This window comes from Acomys russatus, chromosome 29 (genome assembly GCF_903995435.1).
Source record: "Acomys russatus chromosome 29, mAcoRus1.1, whole genome shotgun sequence".
In the NCBI taxonomy this organism is placed as follows: domain Eukaryota; kingdom Metazoa; phylum Chordata; class Mammalia; order Rodentia; family Muridae; genus Acomys; species Acomys russatus.
Genome location: NC_067165.1, coordinates 31,249,211 through 31,265,500, shown reverse-complemented (window position 1 = coordinate 31,265,500; position 16,290 = coordinate 31,249,211). Strand labels below are relative to the sequence as shown.

At 52.2% G+C, this 16,290-nt stretch overlaps 1 non-coding gene across 1 annotated transcript; it reads left to right on the top strand.

The window, feature by feature from the left end:
• The first annotated feature begins 2,009 nt into the window (after nt 1-2,009).
• LOC127212096 (small nucleolar RNA SNORA48) lies at nt 2,010-2,150 on the top strand. Its single transcript, XR_007833481.1, has one exon. It is a non-coding gene; the product is annotated as a small nucleolar RNA SNORA48 (small nucleolar RNA).
• Nucleotides 2,151-16,290: the final 14,140 nt, after the last annotated feature.

Sequence of the window (16,290 nt, the reverse complement as noted above, 5' to 3'; positions counted from 1 at the left end):
GCCTGCCAGAGGCACAGTAAACTAAGGGTGAATGTACACAAGCATCCATAAAGACAGCTGGGCTTGCCCCTCCTGTACCCTCCAGGGCAGTGCTGGCACTTCCCATCTATTGCCCAGGCCCTGGGCAATGTCTCATTGGGCGTGCACTTCCCTCGAGCCCAGCTAAACTATAAGGTCAGTTCCAAGCCTGGGCATCACTATGAGGGCCACTCTCAGGCTAGCCATACCACCCGTACCTTATGCTGTAGGAATAAATGCAGCTTAGCCCTTTGGGGACCCCACTATTCTGTCTGTCAAGTAGAGAGCAGACCTCCCTGGATAGCAGCAGACAAAGGATAGTGCTTTGTACTCTCAGTAACCTCGGGAGTCTACAGGGCAGAGGCAGGGGCAAGGCTATGTGGAAGGAAAGAGTAGTTTCTGAGTTGGAGACCCTCAGCAGTTCCCAAGGTACCAGGTTCCCATGCTTCCCCTCCCCCCAACCCCCACATTTTAACAAGGAAGCCCCCAGTCACTCGTGACCAGGAAGCTGGATCCAAGGTCCACAGAAAGAGAGGACTGTAATGCAATTCGTACTCCAGAGGCTGGGGGGAAAGCGATGATGTCAGGGGAAGGCTGACTCTCAGCAATGTGAGGAGTCAGGGCGGTAGAAGGGGATGCAAGGTGCTGTGAGCTGCAGGACGTCTCGGCAGGGGTGTCACATTATTTTAGGGTTTGTGGTGAAAAGACCAGGGCAGGAGGATTGTCATGAGTTCAATGCCGGCCCGGGCTATATAATGCATTATTGTTTTAAAGAAGAGGGGGAGAAAGGGGGCAAAGGAAGAGGAAGAGGAGAAAGAAGAAGGGGAAGAGAAGGGAGAGAGGAGAAGGAGGAGAAGGAGAAGGGAAGCAGAATATAAAAATTCAGAAGTGTCTGTGGCTGGGGATGTAGCTCAGTCAGTCGAGTACTTAGCATGCACGGAGTCCCCAGCACTTTTGTAAAGCTGGGCATGGTGCTGCATGCATGTGATCCCAGCACTAGAAAAATGCAAGCAGGAAGATCAGAAACGCCAGGTTAGGCTCCAGCAGTTTAGTGTGACCTGCTCTTGCAGAGGCCCTGAGTTCAATTCCCAGCTCCCATGCAGGTGGCTCACAAGCACCTGTGACTCCAGCTTCAGGGGACCTGATGCCTCTGGTCTCTGCAGGCACCTGCATGCACAGGGACATATATGTCATTAAAAAATAAAAGTAAGTCCCTGAGGGTTAATACTGAGGCCAGCCTACGTTACACAGGCCTCTGCTTCAAGGCAAACCAGAATGGAAATCAGCCCTCTGTCTGTATAGTCAGAGTGATTGCCTGGCTCAGTGCTCAGAACTCTCAAACGTTTTTGAACTGTATGGACAGACTTCCCAATGCTGTGGGAAATGCACGGACCATGAGCAGGTCCATGCACCTCTGTGAGGCTCAGCACCTACATCTGGAAGATGGGGATGATGGTTCTTGCCTTGTGTGGTGCTGTGGAGTGCAAGTCATCTGGGCTACATGAGGGACCCGGCTGGTATTTGGCACAGTGGCAATGCCCCAGGAGAAAGCAGGGGCCACTGAGATGCACTTAGGACCATTGTGCTGGGAGGCAGGCTTCTGGGAGGAGGCAAGGGAAGCTGCTGCAGCTTGGGGCACGTGGGTAGACTTGGGGAGCTTAAGCAGGTGTGGGTAAACCCTAAGGATAGGAGAGAGTAGCGATGTGGAAAGGCTTAGGCTTGTAGACTTTAAGATTGGGGCATAGGAGTAGAGGGGGGAAAGGGAGGGATAAGAATAAATCAGCCAGGGGCTGGAGAGATGGCTCAGAGGTTAAGAGCACCGCACTGACTGCTCTTCCAGAGGTCCTGAGTTCAAGTCCCAGCAACCACATGGTGGCTCACAACCATCTGTAATATGATCTGATGTCCTTCCTCTTCTGGCCTGCAGGTGTACGTGCAGACAGAACACTGTGTACTTAATAATAAATAAATCTTTAAAAAAAGAATAAATCAGCCCTTGGCAATGGGCAAAAAGACACGTTGTTGGGGGTGTTCTTATATCAGTCAGGGGCAGAACAGGTGGCAGTCCTTTGTTCATCCTATCTTGATGCCTGTCTTAGTGGCCAAAGTTGTTTTATGCCTAGGACTCATAAAAATCAAATCCAGGCAGCATGGGAGGAGGAAGTCAGACAGAGACCTGCAGATCGCCATGCCACCCACAGAGCTGTCCTCTGGCCCATGGCACAGGCGGGCCGTAGGCACTCGCTTTGCCGGATGATGTCACCCAGGGCTCCACCAGCCAAATGACCCGCCGCAGCAGGAGCCACCACCATGTGTGAGTATGTGGTGGACAGATGGGTGGAGAGGAGTAGCCTATTGTGTGTGGCCAGCCAGCCCTGCCACCTGGGGCCATGGTGAAGTCCCAGCCCAAGCTGCTGCTAAGGGCCATGTCTGGGTCTGTGACTACACAGAATAAGGGATCGGTGTCAATGTTCATGGCTCATATTACCACTGTCGAACATGGGGACATCCCTAGTTGGAGCAGCTGCCAGAGACCACGTGAATGTCTAGGGGCTGTGCAGAACTGGCCCTGCCCCTCACTGGCTGCAGCTCTCTGGAGAGCTGGCCCCACCTCTTACCCACAGCAGCACTCTGGAGAGCAGGCCCTGCCCCTCACCCAGGCAGCACAGTCTTCCAGAGCACATATGGCAGCCTGGAGGCACATGGTAGGAATTCACAGAGCATCCCAAGCTGCCTTCATGTAGGCCACATTGACTGGCCGAGAGGCAGGTCAGGTAGCTCCGCCCAGAACGATAGCCTGTAGTCTATTGAGGTTCCTCACCAGCAAAAATTGGACCAGAAAATAACATGATAAAAAAAAGCAAACCTAAAAATAATAAGTTGAGAACCAAAGAAATGCAGGCTGGAAGCAAGATCGATGTGGCACAGCCAGCACATAGCCGACTGGGGCTGGTGTCTCTGTTACTTCTCCGTGGTAGCAGGGCCTCCTGCTCAGGGTAGCTGGCCCAACAGCCCCTCCATGGTCTTTATTGACTTCTTAATGGGCTCTTGGAGACCTGGCACCTGCCTCTTTTTCTGTTCTAATAAAAGGCGGATGCCCTGGGGTTGTGGGGGTCGGCATGGCGTTGCGGGGTGGCGGTCTGGCTCGTGGCCACACTGGGCGACACATTCCTGAGACCTGAGTCACAGGGAAAAAAAAAAAACGTCTTCGTGTCTCCTCAGTGCTTTGGGGCCCTGCAGCTGTGGCCACATTCCTCTTCTGTGAGGGTCCCTTCCCTCTAGCCGGAGCTGGGGCTCAGGGCCCCGGGGCCCATCCTAGACTGTGGAGACTGAGGACGAAAAGGGTACAGGTGTCTCAGTGGCACACTGCAGAGCATAGCACTGACTATCCAGGGAAGTGGCTTTCAACAAGGTGGACTTTACCTTCCAGGGCACATGGTATGTTCTTGGCATTTAGAAAGGAGAGGCGTGGGGGTGTGGCTGAAACCTCTAAGTGACCAGAGGATGGCCTGCACAATGGAGAGCGATCAATAGGAAAGGAGATTGGGTAGCCTGGGGCTAGGACTGCCTCAAGGGTTCCAGATCCCAGGCAATACACTGTCCCCATGCCTCTTGCTGCAGTAGGCTGGCATAGGACACCGCAGGTTCCAGCCTGTCCAGAGTCAGGAAGGTCCAGATGCTCAGAGAACCTTCAGCTCCCAGCTAAAAGGCATGACAGGCTTCTCTGTCAGAAGATAAAAGGACTTCAAGCAGGAGGCCAAAAGCTCACAGTCCGAGGACACGCCCATGGTGTGCCAAGAAAGAGCACTGGGGACTGGAATTCAGAGGCCTGGCTCTGCCCGCTGTGGGAACTGCTCTGTGGGCCTCTGCTCAGGCCTTTGCTCAGTGTGTGTGCAACTCACTCTGAGGGCCCTGGGGGTTGACACTTTGGGCTTCTGGGCTGCATTCTGTGTGCTACAGGGTTCCATGAGCCACAGCACAGGGGTGGCCAGCTCCTCCAAACCCAGCCTTGTCTCCTGATTTTGTGAAGAGATTTTCCTGACATCTACCTGTGCCCCTTCCTACGGGTATTGCCTGTGGCTCCATCTACAGACTGGGATAGCATGTCCTTGACATCTTTTGGCCTCAAGGTCCTAGCTATTCTCTGTTCCCCCAAAGGACAACTTTGTGCTCTGGTGGGGATGACTTCAGACTGGAGGGGTTTGGCTTTTGGGCACTGGCAGGAGGTCATCCATTGAGGTGGTGAGGGGCAGTGGGAAGGGACTGGCTTATACCTCAGGCTCACAACTTCGGCTTCCTCTACTGTGCCTCAGTTTCCCAGTGTGATGCAGAGATGACCTTACCTGTCTGGCAGTCAGGACTGCATGGAGGCCCAGCATGGTGCTGGGTAAGGAGGAAAAGTCTCATGACTTGGCCAAGCTGGCTGAGCTGCATTATTTATGGATTTTGGCTGGGAGGAGGCTGTGGACCTCTGGCTGTGTCTGACCTAAAGTTTTACACTTCAGGAAGTTGGGGCCAATGGAAGCAGGTGCTCTGGTGGCCGAGGTAAGGGGAAGGGAAGTGGGGGCTGACCCAACTCAGAGCTGGAGGCAGGTCTGGGGCTGGTGCCTCCTTCCCCAGGATCAAGGACTATAACCCTGGAAGCCAAGCTTTGCCCTCTTTACAGGCCTATGCAGTAAGACTATAGCCCTCATTTTGCAGATGGGGAAACAGAGACCGAAGGCAAGCACTCACTTGCCTGTGAACATGAATCAGATGTGGACTCCAAGAAAGGCTGTGTAATTTTTTGTATTCTCTTATTCATATCAGCCTCCATGGCCAGTGAGGGATTCACCTGAAACACTGCAGGATGCTCGGGGTTGAGGGAAGGGGCGGCTGCTTGTTTGAACCCAGCCCGTAGTAGATGGAGGTCTGGGGTGGGAGATCTGTGGCTGGTCTCTGTTTAACAGTGGGGTCTCAGGATGCAGGCCTGGAAGAGGCAGGTGTCGGCAGGCAGCATGACAGGTGTGACCTGAGGTTTGGGGCTGCAGGTACCCTGTTGCCACCTGTCTGGAGAGGGCCATGTGACTGACACAGGGTGGGGGCACAGGGGGGATTTGTGGTCTGAAAGTTTGGAAGTTTGTTTGGAGAGGATGAAGAGGAATTCACTGCTGGAGACCTTCTTATCAGGATATGAAATTGAAAATACTAGGCTTTCCCAGTGGAGGAACCGCAACCAACCGCACACACAGTGCAGCATTTTAGGAGGATAAATACCAGTCAGAACGTTACTCTGTACAGGAAATTGCCATCTTTTATTTATTGTTACAATTATTTTAAAACACTTTTTATCTTTATTAGTGATTGATGTGTCAGTTTGTGTGTGTGTGTGAGTGTGTGTTAGTGCATATATGTATTGTGTGAATGTATGTATATTAGCGTATATGTGTGTGAATGAGTGTATTGTGAGTCTATATGTGGGCGTATGTGTGTGAGTGTGTATGTTTGTGATTGTATATATGTGTATGAGTGTGACTATGTGTGTGAGTGTATGTGGAAATACATGTGAGTGTATATGTGTTTGTGAGTGTGTGTGAGTGTGTGTGAGTGTATATGTGTGTGAGTGTGTATACATGTAAGTGTGTATATGTGAGTATGTGCCAATGAGTGTGTGTGTGTGTGTGAATGAGTGTATGTGTGTGTGTGCGTGTGCATGTGTGCATGCATGCGTGTGCACCGTGGCACACATGTGGAGGTCAGAAGACAGCTTCAGGGAGTTTGTTCTTCTTGTTGAGGCAGGGTCGGCTCTCCTTATACTCCAGGCTAGTTGTTTCATGAAGTTTTGGATGATTCTTCGTTGCCACCTCCTGCTCACTGCAGGAGCACTGGGATTACAGATGCACACTGCACACTGCACACATTGACTTTACGTAGGTTCTAGTGTCAGGCTTTGACTAATGTGATGTCCAGGGTCTTAGTCAGTGTTCTATTGCTGTGAGGAGACACTGTGACCACAGCAACTCTTTAAAGGAAAACAGTTCATTGGGGCTGGCTTCCAGTTTCAGAGGCTTAGTCCCTGATCACCATGGTGGGAAGCATCGTGGCCTGTGGGCAGATGTGATGCAGTAGAAGGACCTGAGAGTTCCACATCTGGATCTGCAGGCAGCAGGAAGACAAAGGACGCTGCTCCTGGCTTGGTTGGGCTTTCGAACCCTCAAAGCCCATCCTCAATGACAAACTTCCTCAAGCAAGGCCACACCTCCTAATCTGTCTCAGATAGCACCACTCCCTAATGACCAAGCATTTACACATTCAAGTCTACGGGGGGGGGGGGGCATTCCTATTCAAACCACTGCACCCAGTGTGCCCTTTCCTTGGCTCATATTATTTGGTTTATTGAAATAGGCTCTCAATGTGTCCCAGGTTGGCTGTGAACTTACTATGTAGCCAAGAATGACCTTGAACTTCTGATGTTTCTCTTTCTGCCTCCATGCAGGGATGCTGGGCGTGTGCCACCTGGTTTGTGCCGTCCTGGGGATGGAAGCTGGAACCTTGTGCACACTTAGGTAAGTGCTTTACCAATGGAGTCACATCCTAGCCCCTCATCCTTTTAATTAATCAACTCTTTCACTTCTATGTCTACTATTGATTTCCACCCCTCCCCTTTGACTTTAACCATCATGTGAACATATTGCTGGCGTCTTGAGAGGAGCCTGCAGTATAAGGCCTAGAATGCAAGAGTTTGTTGCGGGGGATAGTTGGGGCAAGCACACGTGTCTTGGGACATTAGCAGTCTCATGAAGTTGTGTTTCCCTAAAGAGTGAGAGAAAGAGAGAGCTGGCATGATACCAGAGTGACTCAGTGGACGACAAGAGAACGTCCTGTATGTGAGTTAGGATGCACAGAACACATGTGTGTTGTGTTTGACTGTGGGCATCCATGGGGACACAAGGGCACACAGTTGTTTTCATGAGCAGTGTGTGGTTCTGTGGCATTCTGGTTTTGGAGGATGGCTCTCTACCACTGCCCCATCACCACCCCACCTAGAAGCCGAAGGGCAGAGCACACTTGTGGCATTTACTGTAGATTTTGTGGGGACAAGCTGGGTGCCTGGAACTCACAGCTCCTTCCCTTACCATGACCCCTTCCTCTCTGCCATGACATGCTGGCAATCCAATCCAACCCAACCCAATCCAACCCAATCCAATCCAATCCGAGGGAAGCTTGGGTACTGTAGAGGGGTTGGCCAGCAGGGCTCCAGTGCCAACCCCTCCTCTAACTTAATGATGGGCATGATACCTGTGAAGAAAGGTCTCTGCACCATGCCTGCTGAACTACCCAGAGCTGTCTATATATGGCTTTCCCCTCAGTGCTAAGACACTCAGGGTGGGCACCTTGCACTCAATCCAGAAGTACTGGCTAGCTTTCAAAGTCCTCAGCCAACAGCAAGAAGGTGAATTTGCAGTGAGGGTGGGCTTGAGATCCTTACTGTGTGACCCACAGGTAACATCTGGGCATTTGGAACCTTCCTTCTCCTCCTTTGTGTGTGTGTGTGTGTGTGTGTGTGTGTATGTGTGTGTGTGTGTGTATGTGTGTGTGTGTGTATGTGTGTTCACATGTGTATGCCTGTGTATTTACCAATGAGGGTACGTGTAGAGGCCAGAAGTTGCTGTAGGTCAGGATATCTATCTCAATCATTTCTTCAGCTTCTATAAGTATCTTTTTCCCTTCTCATTCATGTGTGTGCATGAATGTTTGCATGTGTATGTGTGTATGCGTGTGTGCAGTGTACATGTATATTAATGCTCTGTGTGTGTGTGTGTGTGTGTGTGTGTGTGTGTGTGTGTGTGTGTGTGTTTTGAGATGGGGTCCCTCCCTGAACTCGGAGATCACTGCTTCAGTTCAGCTGTGCAGGCAGTGAGCTCCCCTGGAGTTCTCCTGCCTGGGCTGCTCAGCACTAGGGTTATAAGTATTCACTGCTACTCCTTTAAGTAAAGGCTGAGGATCTGAACTCAGGTCTTCATGACTGCAGAGCAAGCACTTCACCCACTGAGCCGTCTCCCCAGGCTGCAGTCTGCCTTTCCAACCCCACAGACCAGGTAAGTGTTTTAGCTCAGTGAGTGGGCACCTCCCCATGCCTGCCCCTAAGGTTTTCCTGACCTGGAAGCACAGAGCTTTGATTTGAACTCAGGTCCACCTCACTTCCCATCCTTTCCCTCTCTTCCATTGGCCTCGACCTTTATATGTAGGTGAGGATGGTCTTGGACTCCTGATCATCCTCCAACCCCAAAGTGTTGGCATGATAGGCCTATGTGCCTCCTTGCCCGGCCTGATTTAGGGACAGGGTGGATCCTGGAACCTGGCGACTTCCTCTCCTAGGTAGCATTCCTGCTCTATCCAGAGGCTTAAGGTGGCTTGGGACTTTGCCTCACTCAATAGTCCTGAGACTGCAGGAATGGCTTCAAGTCTAGGCTGTTTGCTGCTGGTTGGATTCAGCCAAAGGGGAGGGTGGGAGCTGAAAGGGTCCGTGTCTACAGCCGGCTCTCTCTCCTCTAAGTCCTTTGATATCTGGCTGCAGCTCCTTGGGCTCTGGGCATTGCTCCCCACTTCAGATTTCAGACTTTAGTGTGCTAACATCTCCCCCATCCTTAACATACCACACCCTGGAACCCCTTTTCTGTGAGTCCTTTTGATGGACCCACTATCCATGGTTACTCAGAGAATCGCCCTCCCCTAGCCTGTCCCCAACTGCCCTTCCCTCTGCTGTCCTCTGCTGGCTCCTGCCCTCCTCTTAGTTTGGTTGAAGAATGTCACTTTCAAGTCCCCAGTGGGAGGAGAACCCTAGAGTCATTTCAACAAACAGGACTCTAACTCCACAGTTTCAGTGTTAAACAAATAGGGCCTGCCTGGTGGGGCTGCTTGGCCCTGGGGCCGGGAGGAGGCTTTGCTGCTTACTGGCCAGCCTGGCTTGCTCACACCACGGCTTGTCATAGTTCTGGTGTCTTCTGGGCCCCTCCGTGGTTTGCATTCCAGCAACGGCTGAAGCTTCCCTGAAGTGAGGCTACAGGAAGATGCCGGGAAGTTCTTCCCACATCTGACCACCTTCTTTCCTGCTTTCTGTCCACTTCATAGACGGCCTCTCCTCTGACCTCAGGCACCCTCAACCACTTCCAAAGTTCAAACATGTTGGCTGCCGAGGGAAGAGGGTAGTAAGCAAGGATGCAGAAAGAAGAGCAGCCAGGATGCCACCAACGTAGTCTAGCTAGGTGGAGCAATGTCTGGATCAGGACCAGATGGTAGGCAGACAGGTGGAGGAAAACAGCTGTTTTCCAGGAAATCTGTCCTGGGATCGGCCCTGTGCAGGAAACACCCTAGGATTCCTCCATTGACCAAATGGCTCTTGAACTTGGGCCCCTGTCTCTGGGAGACCATCCATCTGTGGTTTCTCTTGGCGGTAGGCCATTGAGAACCAAGGATGGCTGTTGTTGAGCCATGGTTATCCACATTCTGTGGGGGTGATGTGTCCAGGGACCAGGCTGCCTGGTGCTGACAGCACCCTGAGCCACTGGTGCAGGTCACCAGCGAGACCTTGCCACATGCCTGTCTTTCTTTGTCTGTATCTTCTGTCTTTGGGAGACTGCAAAGTGCCCACAGTGTCAGGGGCCAAACTCCTTCCTGCTATAGATATGTTGCCTCTGCACCTCCCATCCACCTGAGAAGCTGAGGTGTTCCTAGTGCTGTGACCCTAGGAAGACACCAGATCCAGGGGAGGCGGCCCTTAGCTGAACAAAGCAGAGCTGGGATGGGGACCCAGTCTGCCTGACTCCTAGCCCCGCGCTCTTGACTCTGAGCTCTCCCTCACACCCTTCCCTCGTCTCTGTCCAGGCTGAGCCGAGCCAGAGTAGGGTTCCAACAACCTTCATCTTTCTCATCCACAGATAAATATTTGTTTCTCCCAGTGTAAATACCCCTTCGTGTTTAATGAGGCGATCCCAGGCCATTTCCTGGTACGGCTCAGTGCCTGGAAATCTCTCTCACCCGGGAGAAACAGGCCTAGGCAGAGGGAGGGCTACTAATGAGGGACTTGGGTCCGCTCAGCAAATCTTATTTACAGACAGGGAATTAGCAGTTCAGAGAGAGCAACTGACCACCCAAGGTCACACAGCCAGAATGCGACCCATGCAGGCAGTTCTTGCCCCTAGGCTCTGATGCTTTCTCTCTCTCTCTGGGATATCCACTGGTAGCTCTTGGATATTTCGTCCAGAGCCCAGGGTTCTTGGTCCACTCAACGGCTGTGCTGACAGCAGGCAGGTGAGCCACACGTCCTGCCTCTCCCTTCACTTGGCATCTCCAGTCAATGTGGCACTCACACCCGCCTCCGCCCCCGGGCACGGGCCCCCTCCTGCCATCCCACTTAAAGTGATACTTGTATGAATTACGCTTTTATGTTATTACACGTGGAGCTATAAAAGCGGTGTTCAGTGAGGCTGAGGTAAGGCCCCCGCGACTTTGCAATTTCCTGGTCTGGCCTGGCTCTGCTCCGCGTCGAGAATTTTTCATTAATGTGTGCAGGTGACGCCATGGGGGCAGCAGCAGGCCAGGTATGCTCCCACGGCAGGGTCCCCTCCAGTTCTTCACTGGGCTGGCTCGGCCTGTGGCTGGTGCAGGAGGACTTAGACCCATAGCAAACAGAATCATCTTTGAGCTTGGCGTATGGGTCAGGCTGAGTACTGGATTCACATAGCAATCTGGATGCAGCCCTGTGTGTCTGAAGGAAGGTGTGTCCACTGACTGGGTACCAGTTTTGACCCAACCCTGGCTCTGAGGGGGTAAGGAAGCCACATGTATGCATGGCTCATCCTTGAACCTGGCCGGGTTCTGTTTTCTTTTCTCCTGCGTTATGGGCCCTTCCCATGAGCTCACACTGTATTGAACACCTTGTAGTCTTTTGGGAGAAGGAAACCTCCCTAAGTCGAGAAGTGTTGGTATTCCTATGTGTTCAACGGGGACCAAAAGTGGGGCGCGGTGGCACAGGCTACTTGTGGGAGGCTGAGGCAGGAGGATCACAAGTTCAAGGCTATCCTGGATTATAAGGTCGGTTCGAGGCCAACCCAGATAGTTTAGTGAAATCCTATCTCAAAGTAAATAAAAAGTGGGCTGGTGACATATCTCCGTGGTAGAGAGCTTCTCTTACGCAGACAAATCCCTGGCTTCAATTCTCAGTACCACAGAAGAAGAAGAAAAGAGAGAGAGAGAGAGAAAGTTCCAAATCAACGCATTGAGATTCTATATTCTAGAAGTTTCCAGAATGGATAAAGCAGGAAAAAGGGTTGGAGCCCAGGGTGGGTAACAGGACAGTTTGTGGGTGTTCCCCCTGTAAAGTGGGGGTTGGGGGTATCTGCACAGGGGCTCAAAGGAGAGCAGTGTTGTTTCCTCCCATGCACAGACCTCTCCAAGGTCCCCCCCCCCAACTCTATCAGGACAGGAAACCATCCTGGGAGCTGAAGGCGAAACCAAAGTTGAAGTAAACACTCAGGTTCAAATGGCCCACGCGTCGACTGGAGCTGGTCTCCTCCCAGGCTGCTGGCTTCCACACCAGCAAACGCAGAGTAGAGCAGCAGCATGTGAGAGGGGTAGGGGGTGGTGTGTGTGGGGGCTCTCCGTCTTGCTTAGCTGAGCACAGGAGGCCAGCAGATGTCCCCTTTCTGGACTTGGTGACTCATGGCCTTCCCGCTGGAGAGGGGGATCCAGCCAGCCTAAGCCCGCCTGGCTGGTGGGGATGCAGGGCAGAGTTCAGGGTAAACATGCCGGTCAAGGAGGGAGGTTCGGGTGAGGGTGAGGATGAGGACAGGATGTCTTGCTCTGCAGACGGCAGGCGTGGCTATCCTAAGATGGAAAAGGCTGCCCGGAGAGGGTTATGAACTGTGTTAGAGATGAACAAATGAGTGCCTTTTGAAGGCTGGGGGTAGGGTGGGGTGGGGTGGGGTGTCACAGTCATCACCTGGTGGGCTTAGGCCAGATCTTTCTGTCTTTTGGCACTGCTAGAGGGACAGGGGGACACTTTCTGGAAGAGGGCCGAGTAGTACAAACTTTGAATGTTGCAGCTCACATCACTTCAGGGACCATAGCCTGAAAGCAGCCCTGGCAATCCTGACACAAATGGGAGTGGTCAAATTCTAATAAAACTTTATTTGTAAACACAAGCAGTGGGCCAACCTTACAGAGACTATGATTTGGGCCTTGTGGATAGGGCTGAAGGCACTGGCCTTTCCCTGGGCTCCTGACTTTAGTCATGGTGCCTCTACCTGACGGGGTTCTTTTTGCTTTTTCCCCTTTTAGTATCCATTGACTCCTACCTATCCCCCACCCCCACCCCGTTTTCTTTCTTTCTTTTTTTTTTTAAAGATTTATTTATTTATTATGTATACAGCATTCTGCCTGCAAGCCAGAAGAGATGGTTGTGAGCCACCATGTAGTTGCAGGGAATTGAACTCATGACCTTTGGAAGAGCAGTCAGTGCTCTTAAACCTCTGAGCCATCTCTCCAGCCCCCCTGTTTTCTTTTTGTTCCCTCAAATCTCTGTTTTATCTTGCTACTCTGTCCACATGTTTTCTCACTCAGTGTCGCTGCCCCGGGGACTCATCCCATTGCTTATCCTATTCATCAGCCCGTTGGTTCAGTCTCAAGCAGCTCTTTGCTCAGGAACGAGCTCCTGTCTCGGTTCCATCCTCTGCACTAGGAGTGCCCCGGGGGAGCCTGGCGCCAGTCAGAAGCAAGGAGTCCTGTGGGAACAGCAGGGGCAAAGAGCACAGGTGCCAGAATGAAGAACATGGCTGGACTAGAAGGTCCATTGGGCCAGAGGCATCTGTGGGGCCCTCTTGATCCTGAAGAACCTGTAACTCCAGCCTCAGGAATGTGGGTTCCCAAAGCCGGGCAGTAAGCAAGGGGCGTGGTCAGGCCCAGATTCTGGAAGCATCCGTTTAGACAAGGAGAGGGGCTTCCAGAATGGGTGGGTGGGGCATCTCCAACTGGGGGTTTCTCCCATCTACTTCCTCTTCCTCCTTCTGGTTGAGGTAGGTAGAGGGCACCAAGAGGCAAAGCTTCCAGCAGTTTCGGGAAGCCTGGCCTGTCTTATCAGGGACAGGATGCAGGAAGCAATGCCCCACTCCCCTACTTTGCTCTGCCTTCTCCTTCCCTCCCTGATAGCCCCTAACGGAGACTCGCCCTCCCTCTTCCTGCTCCCTGAGCCTTTTGCCCTGGGCTGTGTTGGCACTCAGTGCTGGTCTCCATGGAGTCACATCCAAGATCTCCCACTCTGGCCACACAGCCCACAGCAGCCTCAGTGCTGACTGCAGCGTGCTATGCACGCTCTCTCCTCACTTTCCTGGATCAAACTCCAGTGTGACCTCACAGAGCCCAATGGTGCCAGGCAGCTGCATTAACCCTTGCTGGTTGTTATGTAATCAAAGGCAGACACCTACCAGTTGCTAGCTGCTGTTACTCACTGTTCCTCCTGAAGGGCTGAGAAAACAATGGATGGATAGATGATGATCGTGCTATTGGTTGCCTGGGCTGGGCTGTGGGAAGAAGCTGGCAGTCTGCTATGTACTCAGCTGAAAATAGCCCAGTCCCCAGGTAACATATATTAGTCACTCACTTATTGGCTGTGCTATTTAGGAAACTTCTCCCATCTCTTCTTTTTAGCTTCAGCATTCTACAAGAGGAGATGCCAACAGACTCCATATCCCAGGGGGACCACATGCATTGAAAGAGAAAATAGCCTATGACAGGCCTTGTCCTTCATGGAGCTCAACTCTCGCTTTTATTATCACAAATTGAGTACCCTGTCTTGTGTGTCCGGCAGACTCTGACCTTCATCACTGTCTCTGTGGTTCCCCCTTGGTGGAAAAGGAGCCAGAGGCTCAGAAAGGTGGAGCATTTGCCTCAGGTCACACAGCAGCTGGGCCCAGGGATAAAGACAGAGTAGAGATAGAGAGACCTGAGGGTGACCACTGACTTCTTCTACCTGATCCCAGTCTTATGCCTTAAGCTTCAAATCTCTTGAGCCCCTTCCCACACTCCTTGGCCTAGCCCTTCCTGTCCTACTGGGCTCCTGGTCTGGAAAGTTCCTGAAGCCTGGGAGAGATAAGGAGTGTCTTGCCCAGGCTACGGGCAGAGTCTACCTGTGGCTCCTTTGATCAGAGGCCACATGGTTGTTGCCAGGCAGCTGCTTGGCAAGGCACATATCTGTGATGGGGACAGCCTGGGAGATCCACATGGATAACCACTTTTCCTTGCCACTACAGCAGTGCCTGTCCCTGCAGACAGGAAGCTGTCCCTGCACTGGTGGTGGAACTAGCAGATTTGGCAGCTGGCTTTTGTAAAATCTTCTATGGGAAGTGGGCCCGGCTTGGTCCATTGGTCCATTTCCCTGGCAAATATGGGAGTGGGACACAGTAGGGTTGGCTCCCAAACTGCACTGGTGTCCAAATCCTGATGGAGGACAGACTATAGGAAGGATTTCCCTGGGAAGCTCTAGTCCTCCATCCCAACAACTGGGCAGACCCGTTTCTAGGACACCTCTGAGCTGCATTCTTCTGCGTCCTGGTGCCACATTGTCCTAAGAAGGTGTCATCATCAAGTCTTGGTACTGTTCAGAGCTTTCAGACCTACCGGAGGTCCTGGGCACCAACAATCCTTCAGTCCTTGCTGTTGGCTGGGTACATATGTGAGTTACCATCTGCTTATTTATAAAGTGGAGAGACAGACTCCCCACAGAGCAGCATGGGGGGTGGTCCAAGAGACGATGTAGGAAACTTGCCAGGTCACACCGTCACGTTTGGGCTCCATCTCCAAACCCCAACCCTGGAGAGCCTCCTTCCACCAACAGTCCCCTTCCTGCCATCTCCAGAACCTATGCTGACATGAAGGCCACTTGTGGGAACAGTCCCCAAGGGATCTCAGATCCTAAGGGACATCTCCCAGTTGCTCATTTTATCCTTCCATCTGCTCAAGGAACAGGATATGATGCCCCCCATGTTCACAAAGAGGGAAACTGAGGCTCACAAGTAGAAAAACTCAACACCTTAGTTTTCTCTTCCTTTCTGTGGTTTGTGTGCACACATATGTGCACACACAAAGCCTAGAAGAGGAGGGTGTCAGGCGTCCTGTTCTATCATCACTCTCTGTCTTATTCCTGTCACACACAGTTTGTCGTGAGCCCAGAGCCAGGCTGGTGGCCAGGAAGCCCCAGTGATCCTCTCAGTCCTGCCCCAGCATGGGATTGCAGATGCACGTTGTCAGTGGCCAGTGTTTTACATGGGTGCTCAGAGCCTAGTCATACAGCAAGTGCCCTTACGCACTGCGCCACCTCCCAGCCCCTCCTCACTGACCCTCTTTGTCCCGGGTCTATAACATCCTCTGGCCATCCTGGGAACTCTCCGCTTGAGGCCGGGCTTATGCTCTGCAGGAAACCTCAAGGATTCAGAAAGATGTCTCCCTCAGTGGCATAGTGGGCTGTTGCAGAAGAGGGGCTGGGTCACTTTAGGCACTTGGCTCTGCCCTATCACAGCTGTTTGTGCATGCGTGTGATATGTATGTGTCTATACGTGGTGTGTGTGTTTGTGTGTATGTATATATGTGTGTGTCTGTAGGTGGGATGTGTACGCACACACATTAGTGTGTATGTGTATATGATGTGTGTCTATATGTGTTTGTGTCTGTGTGTGTTTGTGTGTATGTGCGTGTGTCTATATGTGGGATGTGTGTATGTGTGTGTGTTTGTGTCGATAGGTGGCATGTGTGTGTATGTGTGTGTGTGTGTGTGTGTGTGTGTGTGTGTGTGTGTGTGCAGGGGTTGATGGGAAGACAGTAGGTAAACAATCACACTGTGATGGTGGCACCAGGGTAGTAATAGGAAACATGGTATTAGAGGGTAGCAATGATTCCGGCGATGGTACTGGGTGCGGGTGCTGGAGACTCTCTCTCTTCTCCCACCCACTCTGTTCTGACGCCCCTTGACATTGGCCTGCACCTAGCTCACACCTGCCCTGAGAGTTCCCAGGATATTCTGCCTCCCTCCTTTGGGTCAGAACAGTCCCATGGCCCTTCTGAGTCCTCAGTGACTGAGGCCATCAGGGATGGCAGGACAGGGAAGGTGGGTGATTAGTTTCAGGTCAGGAGCCAGGAGCAGCGGACCCAAAACTCTATCTCAGTGCAGACTCCCACATTGCTGGCCCCTTTCTCAAGGTCCTGGAGGAGTTCCTGGGTCCAGGACCTGTGCTGGGAAGAGGC